The sequence below is a fragment of the Schistocerca cancellata genome, chromosome 3 (genome assembly GCF_023864275.1).
Source record: "Schistocerca cancellata isolate TAMUIC-IGC-003103 chromosome 3, iqSchCanc2.1, whole genome shotgun sequence".
Classification (NCBI taxonomy): domain Eukaryota; kingdom Metazoa; phylum Arthropoda; class Insecta; order Orthoptera; family Acrididae; genus Schistocerca; species Schistocerca cancellata.
This window is the reverse complement of record NC_064628.1, coordinates 760,181,026-760,193,536: the sequence shown is the minus strand read 5'-3', so window position 1 is coordinate 760,193,536 and position 12,511 is coordinate 760,181,026.

The following is a 12,511-nucleotide window of genomic DNA, read 5'->3' as shown; positions in this document are numbered from 1 at the left end:
TCATCAATATAAAAAGACAGTATTTTGGGAATTTAGCAGGATTACTCAAAATGAATTCTGAAATTGGGTGACTGACCGCACAGGTGCTAAACGTCGTCAAGAGTATGTCCTAATCGCATTAGGAATATGAAGATCGTCTTCGACAGCTCGCAACTTTCACATAGCTAACCCCACCCTACTCCAGACAGCTCTCGGTGGAGTTGCACTACGTTGCCGATGTTATGGAAGGCCTTCAAACCGACAACAGACCACATATTGAAAAATACAAGCGAATTCTCTTGCAGCGTAAGCTTATTGTAACTAATCTAAAAATTATTGGAGAGGAACATTGTCCTATTCAAAAAAGTAAAATGTTACACACTGTTGACGTCAAACGGACATTATCTATGTCCTGTCTTGTGTCCTATTCATCTATAATATCAAGTGTACTATGAAAATGATTATATATAATGGATTATAAGGTAATGCATTGATACCAGATGGTGGGGGCCGGCCGATGTGGCCGTGCGGTTCTAGGCGCTTCAGTCTGGAACCGCGTGACCGCTACGGTCGCAGGTTCGAATCCTGTCTCGGGCATGGATGTGTGTGATGTCCTTAGGTTAGTTAGGTTTAAGTAGTTCTAAGTTCTAGGGGACTGATGACCTTAGAAGTTAAGTCCCATGGTGCTCAGAGCCATTTGAACTATTTAACACAAAATGACATTAAAAATTTAAGTTATTCACGAGCAGCTAGTTGAGAATATGTGTGAACATTAAATGACACGACGAACCGTCATGTTCTGCATATGGATTCAAACCCAGCTCATGCAGACTAAGCAAAGATTTCGTGACTGACGGAAACTAACAGTCATTCCTGATTAGGCATACAGAGAGTGATATACCTCGATTTTAGACAGTATCAGTTAGCAAATATCAACTTTAAATTGCATAACGCAAACATTTTTAACAGACGCGAATTCCTACCCAGCATCTATTGTCCCTGTTAACGAACTACGAGAGATGTTAAATATTGCTTCTTCACAAGTAACTTACTTGAAATGCCGTGAGGTAAAGCTGTGTGTTGGACACGGATTCGAACCCGGAGCCTAATCGGATTGCTATCGAAGCACAGTCAAATGTGACATATCGGAATTTCGCGGCAGTAACTAGATGTTATAACTGAAATGACGAGACGAAAAATTAATTTTTTCCTTCCCAGGACTCCAACCCGGCACCTATCGCTGTTATATTCTAGAGAAAACTGACGTTAAATATGGGTTTGTTGCACCAGCAGTGACATGTGAGCATGTTTGAACTGAAATAATATGACGAAGAGTTCAGCGCTCACTGGGAATAGAGCCCCACACATATCGTTGTTGACTACACACAAAGAGACGTCAGCTACCGAATTTTTCTCCACCAGCTGCTCAGAATAGCATCTTGAACTTACAGTCATCTCGCAAATAGTTCTGTGTCTCACTGGGAGTTAAAAACGTCAGATATCGTTAGTGTGACAGCGAATGAAAATACATTAAAAATCAAAATTATTATCCACCAGCAGACAGGTGTTCTCATGCTAGAGCTTGATAATACATAATTAAATCTTTAGTGCCGGGCCAGGATTCGATCCCATTCACGCATAATATGTGAAGGTGTTGAGGAATCTGCAGTTTTGAACAAACAACAAATTGTAGCCGAGCTGTATTGCCACGAAGGGATCAAATTCCGCGTTAAGGGCGGTCTGAGTTGCATTCCCAGTTCAGAACCAATTTTATCGACATACAGAAGCTCAAATAAAAGATGGAATAAGTGTCCTGTGACCATACATAGCGTTTGTGTCGTCACTTGAAATAAATAACTAGTATAAGAAAGGTTACTGGTGGTAGAGTTTCTACATGTCGCCACTCCAGACTTTATTGTGGTTCAACCTACCGTCTACTTGGTAAAGAAGGAATATCATCTTTAATGTGAATTTTCTGACCATGCAGCCATTATATCTCCTTCACTTGGTGTAGCCAGGAGAGAATGGAATCTGTCTCTCCCTATCTAAAATCATTGACAGAAGTGGGAATCGAACCCAGACCATAGGTATAACAACCTACCATCCGTCCAACAGACCACGAAATCCTCTTCTCTGCGAGTCATTTTTCTATCGTAACGCAGTTGTGCCACACTGGATGAGAATTCTGACACACAGGCTCCCTGTAGTAATTTGCAGCATGTTCAGTAAATTCATTTACTTGGTTGACCGAATCACCATGAACTAGCTGCCTCGGCTACCCAGTGCATACATTCGACTATTTTGTAATCACAGAAATAAAATCACGTTACTGCCACCTACACACAACTGCCAACATTGTAGGATGGAGAAGTTGAAATAAGAAGTGTTCCTTTTCACTTGAGCTATTCTATTGCGCTATCTGTTAGTAGAAAACGTCGTTCAGTCCAAAAGAAAAGCTGTAACTGTTTGTCTCTCAGAAGTCAAGACATGGCCATATGCATAATCTCACAGTGCTGTGGAATCCAAAAGTTCTGAAGGAATAGTTGCCGAGCTCTGGAGCTGTTGTAGTTCTGTGTCAGCTTGTAGCATAGATAAGATGTCGCGAGTTCGAATACATTCAGTGCTACATTTTTTAAAACGCAATTCTGCTCTCTGCTGAAGTTATCAATCTAATGGAACTTTGAACAAATTCCCTTCACTTCTCAACCCAAAGTAGTCGCATGTGGAAAAAGGACTAACTACTGTGACATTTTGTCCTATTCAGGTTTAATAGACAGCAGGCAGCAGATGCATCTCGAAGATGTGCAGGGAGAGCGCATCGTGCCATAATATGTCAGAAAAGTATTTTCTACATTAGCCGTCGTGTGGTAGTGATATTGTATTCTTCTTCAAACTTTGATTGACAGCTTTAACTCAGAACAAATTTTCTACATGCATGTAATCAATAAACTGCATGTGCATTGTCAGACTGTCATAGGTAACATCAGAGAATTCGCATATATCGTTGATGATTAATTTCTCTCTCATGTTTACTATTGTTTTAACAACACTAAAGGAAACCTTACGAAAATTGTGCACTGTATTATAAGAAATGAAATAAAACTAACGATGATAACCTTACGACGAAAGTATCTGTACACAAGCATGCCTCTATCGACACGAATTAGTAAAATACTACTCACTTAGATTTTGATAGGGTCTGTGTTTAATTGGTATGCTGTGTCATACTCAAGAGGTATGCAAATGTGGCTTTTCATAAATATAGTTACGTATTCCTAGAAACCCAAAATTCGCTTGTCAGCAGCGGAAAGAGGCGTTACCTGTTGTGCAGCATTGTAAGTTTTTCAACATTGCACTATGAGCTGAAAGCATTTTCTTGCGATTTCCGTATTGATGTTTGATCTGACTGCTTGTAGCTCTTTCACAGAAGGGATAAAAACGTTTCAGTCAGTGAGACTGGAACTGCGAACCGTAACAGACGCTGTTTCACATGTCAGCACGTTACCACAGAGCTGGCGAGGGGGTATGGGTCTCAGCTTCCTATTACGACGGCAATAGTAACTAGAACTCGTAAACCGCTATTTAAAGGTCGAGATTAGTTGCGATTTCCACCTGCAACGACTTTCTTGGGCTGAAAACCGTAAATTTTCAATCTTTTGTTACCCTTCAAGCTATAATAACTCAGATTATTCAATGGAAATGACAGGTAAAATCAAGTGAACTTTGAGGCTTAATTCCGTGCACACCAGGAAGTAACTCGTCGATCACAGAGTTGCCAAACATACGTTGCCTTGTTGCCAAATCTCAGTTACAGTACCAGCAGGAAGAAGACGAACCGATGTGATCCTACAGCGGTCTGGGAAGTGACCATAGCTGGTGTCTCCAAGTCGCGGCTGCTACGGCCTGGAATACGTAATGCGTCTGATTCGCTTTCTGTAACTAGGTTTAGGGACTGGAGCGTAGTTACTAATAATACTCAGAACTGACTGCAAACTGAGCATCATAAATCAGTAACTCTCATTGTTGTTTTTATATTTCTTTCGTAAGTGCACTCAAAACTAAGAAAGTCATTCACAGGCGTTTTCCTGCCTCGCCGATAGTCGAGCAGAACATACAAATAAAAATAAAAAAGAATGTGTGTGTGTGTGTGTGTGTGTGTGTGTGTGTGTGTGTGAGAGAGAGAGAGAGAGAGAGAGAGAGAGAGAGAAATAAAAAGCAATGAGAGAGTGTGTAAAAAATTGTTGTAAAGAAATTGAATCATGGTATTTAAAGAAATCTTTCATTAAAATGACACGTTCCACATCATTACGAAATGTCGTATTCATGATCTATGGAACAAGAGTTAATCTAATGTAATGTAATCTAATCTAATCACATCATATTGATTATTAGCCATGAAGAGTCATGAACTACCGAAAGTTTTGCCAATACCAGTAACCAAATCTAAACTTGAAAATAAAAGACGACAATTTTTGTAATAAACCGTGACTCCTATCAAGATCCTTTCATCCCTGTTATCTAACCACGAAAGATGTCTGATATACCTCCATTCTGAAGTAACAAAGTGTGCATGCATTTAAAGATGAAGTGCATGATGTGAAGTTCTGTGATGGAGATACGAACCCAACACGTAATCCGATTGTTAACTAAGAAAAATCAAATGTTACGTATCGGTTTTTCTTACGAGCCGCTAGGTGTCTGAATCTAAAATAAGGATACAAACTTTTGTGCCTAAGCGACAATCGAACTGCACACCTACCGCGCATCCACGAATATAGCTTAAGTATCAGTTGCTTACTCATGAACAGTAAGATGTGTGCGTGTTTGACCAGAAATAACGACACCTGTTGCGATTGTTGGCAACACATGAACAGACATTGAAATTGCGCGTTAATTTTCACTAGCAGGTGGGTGTGCACTTGATAAAGCTAGAAATGAAATTATGAATATTTTTGTACTGGATCAGGTTTCAGACCCACATACTTACCTTTGGAAGAGAGCTAGAGAAGATTGCAGTCTTGGGAAAAGGAACGAAATGACTGAACTATACTGTTCCGAGAGATTCAGATCCTCGAAAGAGGAGATACGAATTCGAATCACAGTCCAGCACCAAATTTTTAAACGTCTCTAGTTCAATCAAGTACAAGTAAAATAAGAGCCCTGTCCCTTTAAATGGCTATCGGTTCATCAAATAAAATAAAATTTTCTAATGTAAGTAAGCTTACTGGCGACTGTATTTCTTTTTACCATGACTTCCGCTTTGTCATTTCCCAACGAAAACTGGCTCTGCTCAGTTGGTTATGAAGGAACGTGATGTTTAATGCGGATTCTGGATTATAACGTCTTTCTCTTGAGGTTACCAGAGGTAAAATAAATCTGTTTGTGCCTCTTAAAAGTAAATGCCTGAACCCACGCATTGCACCTGTGATAGCTCGTTCCACCAGACCATTGTGGCCACATTACCCAGCCCCAGGAGTGTGCTGTAACGGATGATGTGCTTAGCTTACAAAATTAGTCACGGTGGAAAAAATGCGAGTCTATTAAATGGTCAAGTAGAAGCAAGCTTCTGACGCAGAGATTATGCTATTCTCATGTCAGCAGGATGTAAAGACTCTTCTAGGCATCATAGGCTGGATGTGAAGCCATTTTGATTTTTCACAAATTCAGCAAATTTCTTAGTTCGAGAAAATCCACTGTGAAGTGTGAAGTTGCCGGATAATTCGATTATTACTGTTATTATTAATATCATTTTATTCATACTGCTGCTGTAACACAAGTGCTTGAACATCATTTAGTATCTTTTGGTCACTATAGAAGTAGTTTCCCAAGAGCAGGTTCTTTCTCTGTCTACGGAATCCTTTTCATGTTAATATCAAACACCAGCAATTACTCGTAGATTACATTAAAACTAAAGTAATTGACGAAGACGTTACTTGGTAACAAAAACGCACTGCCTTTCTTCATTTACTTTCGCCTAGAAGTGGCTATCGAGTACTGACAAACCAAAAGGCAAGAGATCTTACTGCCTTCCGATATACGTTTCTGTTAGTTCTTCCACATGATTTGGTCGACATGACCTGTTTCAAGTAGTGTATGACAGACAGTGTTTTAGAAAATCTATTGTTTCCCTTTGCAATAAACAGAAGTATTTTCATTCTAAGCTGTCCAAGTACAAAATTTTCGCAATATTAGTGCACATTTAATATTCGCTTCTATAATGTATAAAAGTATTTCACAGTCGCAAAACTCGCATCCGAAACGTTGACCTTACACTTAGTCGCTGACCATAAATTCTAGCTCAGAGTGACACCAGTTTAAATAACCTAATGTAGCGAAGACTGTTTGCCAGTGCTCTTTCTCACCGGAAAATACGCAATTGACTCATTTGGCTCCATAAGTACACTGTAACAGTAATTTCTGTGTGAAATTTGTCAATAAGCTTTCGCCTTCCAACCGGCAAAATACGGAAGAGTACAGCCGGTAAACAAATCACAAATCACGATTTAGTGCCGATAAGACGATTTCTTTAAACATTGTCGAAGCTGAGGGAATTTATTTTCTGCTTAAATCGTCTTAAGCAGCAACGTTCACAGATATCTCAAATAGGAAAAAGCTGAATATCCAGGTACGAAGGTTGTAAAACAAACTTCCCACAGTTTGTGTCAGGTTGATCTTTTCGTCTGATAACACTGCTTAAGTATTTTGTCTAAGAGGTATCACAAGTAGTATCCCTGTAGCTGTGGGAATCATTGGTTGAAAACGAGTTTAACACCAATGGGTACAGTGCTGCTATATTTTCAAAATTATTATCAACTTAAGTCTGAGTTCATCCACAAACTGAGGCGTATTTATAATATTGAAGCTAGACTGTGTATCCTTGTCTTTCTTGAGTGGTCACTGGAAGGCGTTTACACACACGTATACAATACTATGAATACTTCGAACGCTATGGTTAACGTTGCTCTCATAAACTACTTTTTTTTTTAAATTCTTCTGGGTCTTAAGCGAACAATATGTGTTGTAGATACAGTCTCAGACCAAAAAATTGACCGCCGAGTCGTTCACGTAAGGTGGACAATACAGTCATGCTCCTCTCAGAATTCTATGTCTGGCAATATGCTCGATCTACCAACATGTAGACTGCGGCACTTCCCAGAGGAAGTCTTGACTCCAGTCTTAGTACCTTACTCTAGACTACGACCGTAGTCTTGAGGTTAAACGCGAGACCAGCTAATATGATATTGTAGATTCGCTTGAATTACACTCATAGCTTCAGCACCGAGAGGAAAGGGGCGATAAAAATTCTGTCGATATGTGCTTTCGGTCGCCAGCCGTCATATTAGCTGGTCTCGCGTTTTACCTCAAGACTACGGTCGTGTTCCATCAGCGGTACGAATAAAATGATAGTAATAATAACAGTAATAATCGAATTATCCGGCAACTTCACACTTCACAGTGGATTTTCTCGAACTAAGAAATTTGCTGAATTTGTGAAAAATCAAAATGGCTTCACATCCAGCCTATGATGCCTAGAAGAGTCTTTACATCCTGCTGACATGAGAATAGCATAATCTCTGCGTCAGAAGCTTGCTTCTACTTGACCATTTAATAGACTCGCATTTTTTCCACCGTGACTAATTTTGTAAGCTAAGCACATCATCCGTTACAGCACACTCCTGGGGCTGGGTAATGTGGCCACAATGGTCTGGTGGAACGAGCTATCACAGGTGCAATGCGTGGGTTCAGGCATTTACTTTTAAGAGGCACAAACAGATTTATTTTACCTCTGGTAACCTCAAGAGAAAGACGTTATAATCCAGAATCCGCATTAAACATCACGTTCCTTCATAACCAACTGAGCAGAGCCAGTTTTCGTTGGGAAATGACAAAGCGGAAGTCATGGTAAACAGAAATACAGTCGCCAGTAAACTTACTTACATTAGAAAATTTTATTTTATTTGATGAACCGATAGCCATTTAAAGGGACAGGGCTCTTATTTTACTTGTACTTGATTGAACTAGAGACGTTTAAAAATTTGGTGCTGGACTGTGATTCGAATTCGTATCTCCTCTTTCGAGGATCTGAATCTCTCGGAACAGTATAGTTCAGTCATTTCGTTCCTTTTCCCAAGACTGCAATCTTCTCTAGCTCTCTTCCAAAGGTAAGTATGTGGGTCTGAAACCTGATCCAGTACAAAAATATTCATAATTTCATTTCTAGCTTTATCAAGTGCACACCCACCTGCTAGTGAAAATTAACGCGCAATTTCAATGTCTGTTCATGTGTTGCCAACAATCGCAACAGGTGTCGTTATTTCTGGTCAAACACGCACACATCTTACTGTTCATGAGTAAGCAACTGATACTTAAGCTATATTCGTGGATGCGCGGTAGGTGTGCAGTTCGATTGTCGCTTAGGCACAAAAGTTTGTATCCTTATTTTAGATTCAGACACCTAGCGGCTCGTAAGAAAAACCGATACGTAACATTTGATTTTTCTTAGTTAACAATCGGATTACGTGTTGGGTTCGTATCTCCGTCACAGAACTTCACATCATGCACTTCATCTTTAAATGCATGCACACTTTGTTACTTCAGAATGGAGATATATCAGACATCTTTCGTGGTTAGATAACAGGGATGAAAGGGTCTTGATAGGAGTCACGGTTTATTACAAAAATTGTCGTCTTTTATTTTCAAGTTTAGATTTGGTTACTGGTATTGGCAAAACTTTCGGTAGTTCATGACTCTTCATGGCTAATAATCAATATGATGTGATTAGATTAGATTACATTACATTAGATTAACTCTTGTTCCATAGATCATGAATACGACATTTCGTAATGATGTGGAACGTGTCATTTTAATGAAAGATTTCTTTAAATACCATGATTCAATTTCTTTACAACAATTTTTTACACACTCTCTCATTGCTTTTTATTTCTCTCTCTCTCTCTCTCTCTCTCTCTCTCACACACACACACACACACACACACACACACACACACACACACACATTCTTTTTTATTTTTATTTGTATGTTCTGCTCGACTATCGGCGAGGCAGGAAAACGCCTGTGAATGACTTTCTTAGTTTTGAGTGCACTTACGAAAGAAATATAAAAACAACAATGAGAGTTACTGATTTATGATGCTCAGTTTGCAGTCAGTTCTGAGTATTATTAGTAACTACGCTCCAGTCCCTAAACCTAGTTACAGAAAGCGAATCAGACGCATTACGTATTCCAGGCCGTAGCAGCCGCGACTTGGAGACACCAGCTATGGTCACTTCCCAGACCGCTGTAGGATCACATCGGTTCGTCTTCTTCCTGCTGGTACTGTAACTGAGATTTGGCAACAAGGCAACGTATGTTTGGCAACTCTGTGATCGACGAGTTACTTCCTGGTGTGCACGGAATTAAGCCTCAAAGTTCACTTGATTTTACCTGTCATTTCCATTGAATAATCTGAGTTATTATAGCTTGAAGGGTAACAAAAGATTGAAAATTTACGGTTTTCAGCCCAAGAAAGTCGTTGCAGGTGGAAATCGCAACTAATCTCGACCTTTAAATAGCGGTTTACGAGTTCTAGTTACTATTGCCGTCGTAATAGGAAGCTGAGACCCATACCCCCTCGCCAGCTCTGTGGTAACGTGCTGACATGTGAAACAGCGTCTGTTACGGTTCGCAGTTCCAGTCTCACTGACTGAAACGTTTTTATCCCTTCTGTGAAAGAGCTACAAGCAGTCAGATCAAACATCAATACGGAAATCGCAAGAAAATGCTTTCAGCTCATAGTGCAATGTTGAAAAACTTACAATGCTGCACAACAGGTAACGCCTCTTTCCGCTGCTGACAAGCGAATTTTGGGTTTCTAGGAATACGTAACTATATTTATGAAATGTCACATTTGCATACACCTTGAGTATGACACAGCATACCAATTATACACAGACCCTATCAAAATCTAAGTGAGTAGTATTTTACTAATTCGTGTCGATAGAGGCATGCTTGTGTACAGATACTTTCGTCGTAAGGTTATCATCGTTAGTTTTATTTCATTTCTTATAATACAGTGCACAATTTTCGTAAGGTTTCCTTTAGTGTTGTTAAAACAATAGTAAACATGAGAGAGAAATTAATCATCAACGATATATGCGAATTCTCTGATGTTACCTATGACAGTCTGACAATGCACATGCAGTTTATTGATTACATGCATGTAGAAAATTTGTTCTGAGTTAAAGCTGTCAATCAAAGTTTGAAGAAGAATACAATATCACTACCACACGACGGCTAATGTAGAAAATACTTTTCTGACATATTATGGCACGATGCGCTCTCCCTGCACATCTTCGAGATGCATCTGCTGCCTGCTGTCTATTAAACCTGAATAGGACAAAAGTCACAGTAGTTAGTCCTTTTTCCACATGCGACTACTTTGGGTTGAGAAGTGAAGGGAATTTGTTCAAAGTTCCATTAGATTGATAACTTCAGCAGAGAGCAGAATTGCGTTTTAAAAAATGTAGCACTGAATGTATTCGAACTCGCGACATCTTATCTATGCTACAAGCTGACACAGAACTACAACAGCTCCAGAGCTCGGCAACTATTCCTTCAGAACTTTTGGATTCCACAGCACTGTGAGATTATGCATATGGCCATGTCTTGACTTCTGAGAGACAAACAGTTACAGCTTTTCTTTTGGACTGAACGACGTTTTCTACTAACAGATAGCGCAATAGAATAGCTCAAGTGAAAAGGAACACTTCTTATTTCAACTTCTCCATCCTACAATGTTGGCAGTTGTGTGTAGGTGGCAGTAACGTGATTTTATTTCTGTGATTACAAAATAGTCGAATGTATGCACTGGGTAGCCGAGGCAGCTAGTTCATGGTGATTCAGTCAACCAAGTAAATGAATTTACTGAACATGCTGCAAATTACTACAGGGAGCCTGTGTGTCAGAATTCTCATCCAGTGTGGCACAACTGCGTTACGATAGAAAAATGACTCGCAGAGAAGAGGATTTCGTGGTCTGTTGGACGGATGGTAGGTTGTTATACCTATGGTCTGGGTTCGATTCCCACTTCTGTCAATGATTTTAGATAGGGAGAGACAGATTCCATTCTCTCCTGGCTACACCAAGTGAAGGAGATATAATGGCTGCATGGTCAGAAAATTCACATTAAAGATGATATTCCTTCTTTACCAAGTAGACGGTAGGTTGAACCACAATAAAGTCTGGAGTGGCGACATGTAGAAACTCTACCACCAGTAACCTTTCTTATACTAGTTATTTATTTCAAGTGACGACACAAACGCTATGTATGGTCACAGGACACTTATTCCATCTTTTATTTGAGCTTCTGTATGTCGATAAAATTGGTTCTGAACTGGGAATGCAACTCAGACCGCCCTTAACGCGGAATTTGATCCCTTCGTGGCAATACAGCTCGGCTACAATTTGTTGTTTGTTCAAAACTGCAGATTCCTCAACACCTTCACATATTATGCGTGAATGGGATCGAATCCTGGCCCGGCACTAAAGATTTAATTATGTATTATCAAGCTCTAGCATGAGAACACCTGTCTGCTGGTGGATAATAATTTTGATTTTTAATGTATTTTCATTCGCTGTCACACTAACGATATCTGACGTTTTTAACTCCCAGTGAGACACAGAACTATTTGCGAGATGACTGTAAGTTCAAGATGCTATTCTGAGCAGCTGGTGGAGAAAAATTCGGTAGCTGACGTCTCTTTGTGTGTAGTCAACAACGATATGTGTGGGGCTCTATTCCCAGTGAGCGCTGAACTCTTCGTCATATTATTTCAGTTCAAACATGCTCACATGTCACTGCTGGTGCAACAAACCCATATTTAACGTCAGTTTTCTCTAGAATATAACAGCGATAGGTGCCGGGTTGGAGTCCTGGGAAGGAAAAAATTAATTTTTCGTCTCGTCATTTCAGTTATAACATCTAGTTACTGCCGCGAAATTCCGATATGTCACATTTGACTGTGCTTCGATAGCAATCCGATTAGGCTCCGGGTTCGAATCCGTGTCCAACACACAGCTTTACCTCACGGCATTTCAAGTAAGTTACTTGTGAAGAAGCAATATTTAACATCTCTCGTAGTTCGTTAACAGGGACAATAGATGCTGGGTAGGAATTCGCGTCTGTTAAAAATGTTTGCGTTATGCAATTTAAAGTTGATATTTGCTAACTGATACTGTCTAAAATCGAGGTATATCACTCTCCGTATGCCTAATCAGGAATGACTGTTAGTTTCCGTCAGTCACGAAATCTTTGCTTAGTCTGCATGAGCTGGGTTTGAATCCATATGCAGAACATGACGGTTCGTCGTGTCATTTAATGTTCATACATATTCTCAACTAGCTGCTCGTGAATAACTTAAATTTTTAATGTCATTTTGTGTTAAATAGTTCAAATGGCTCTGAGCACCATGGGACTTAACTTCTAAGGTCATCAGTCCCCTAGAACTTAGAACTACTTAAACCTAACTAACC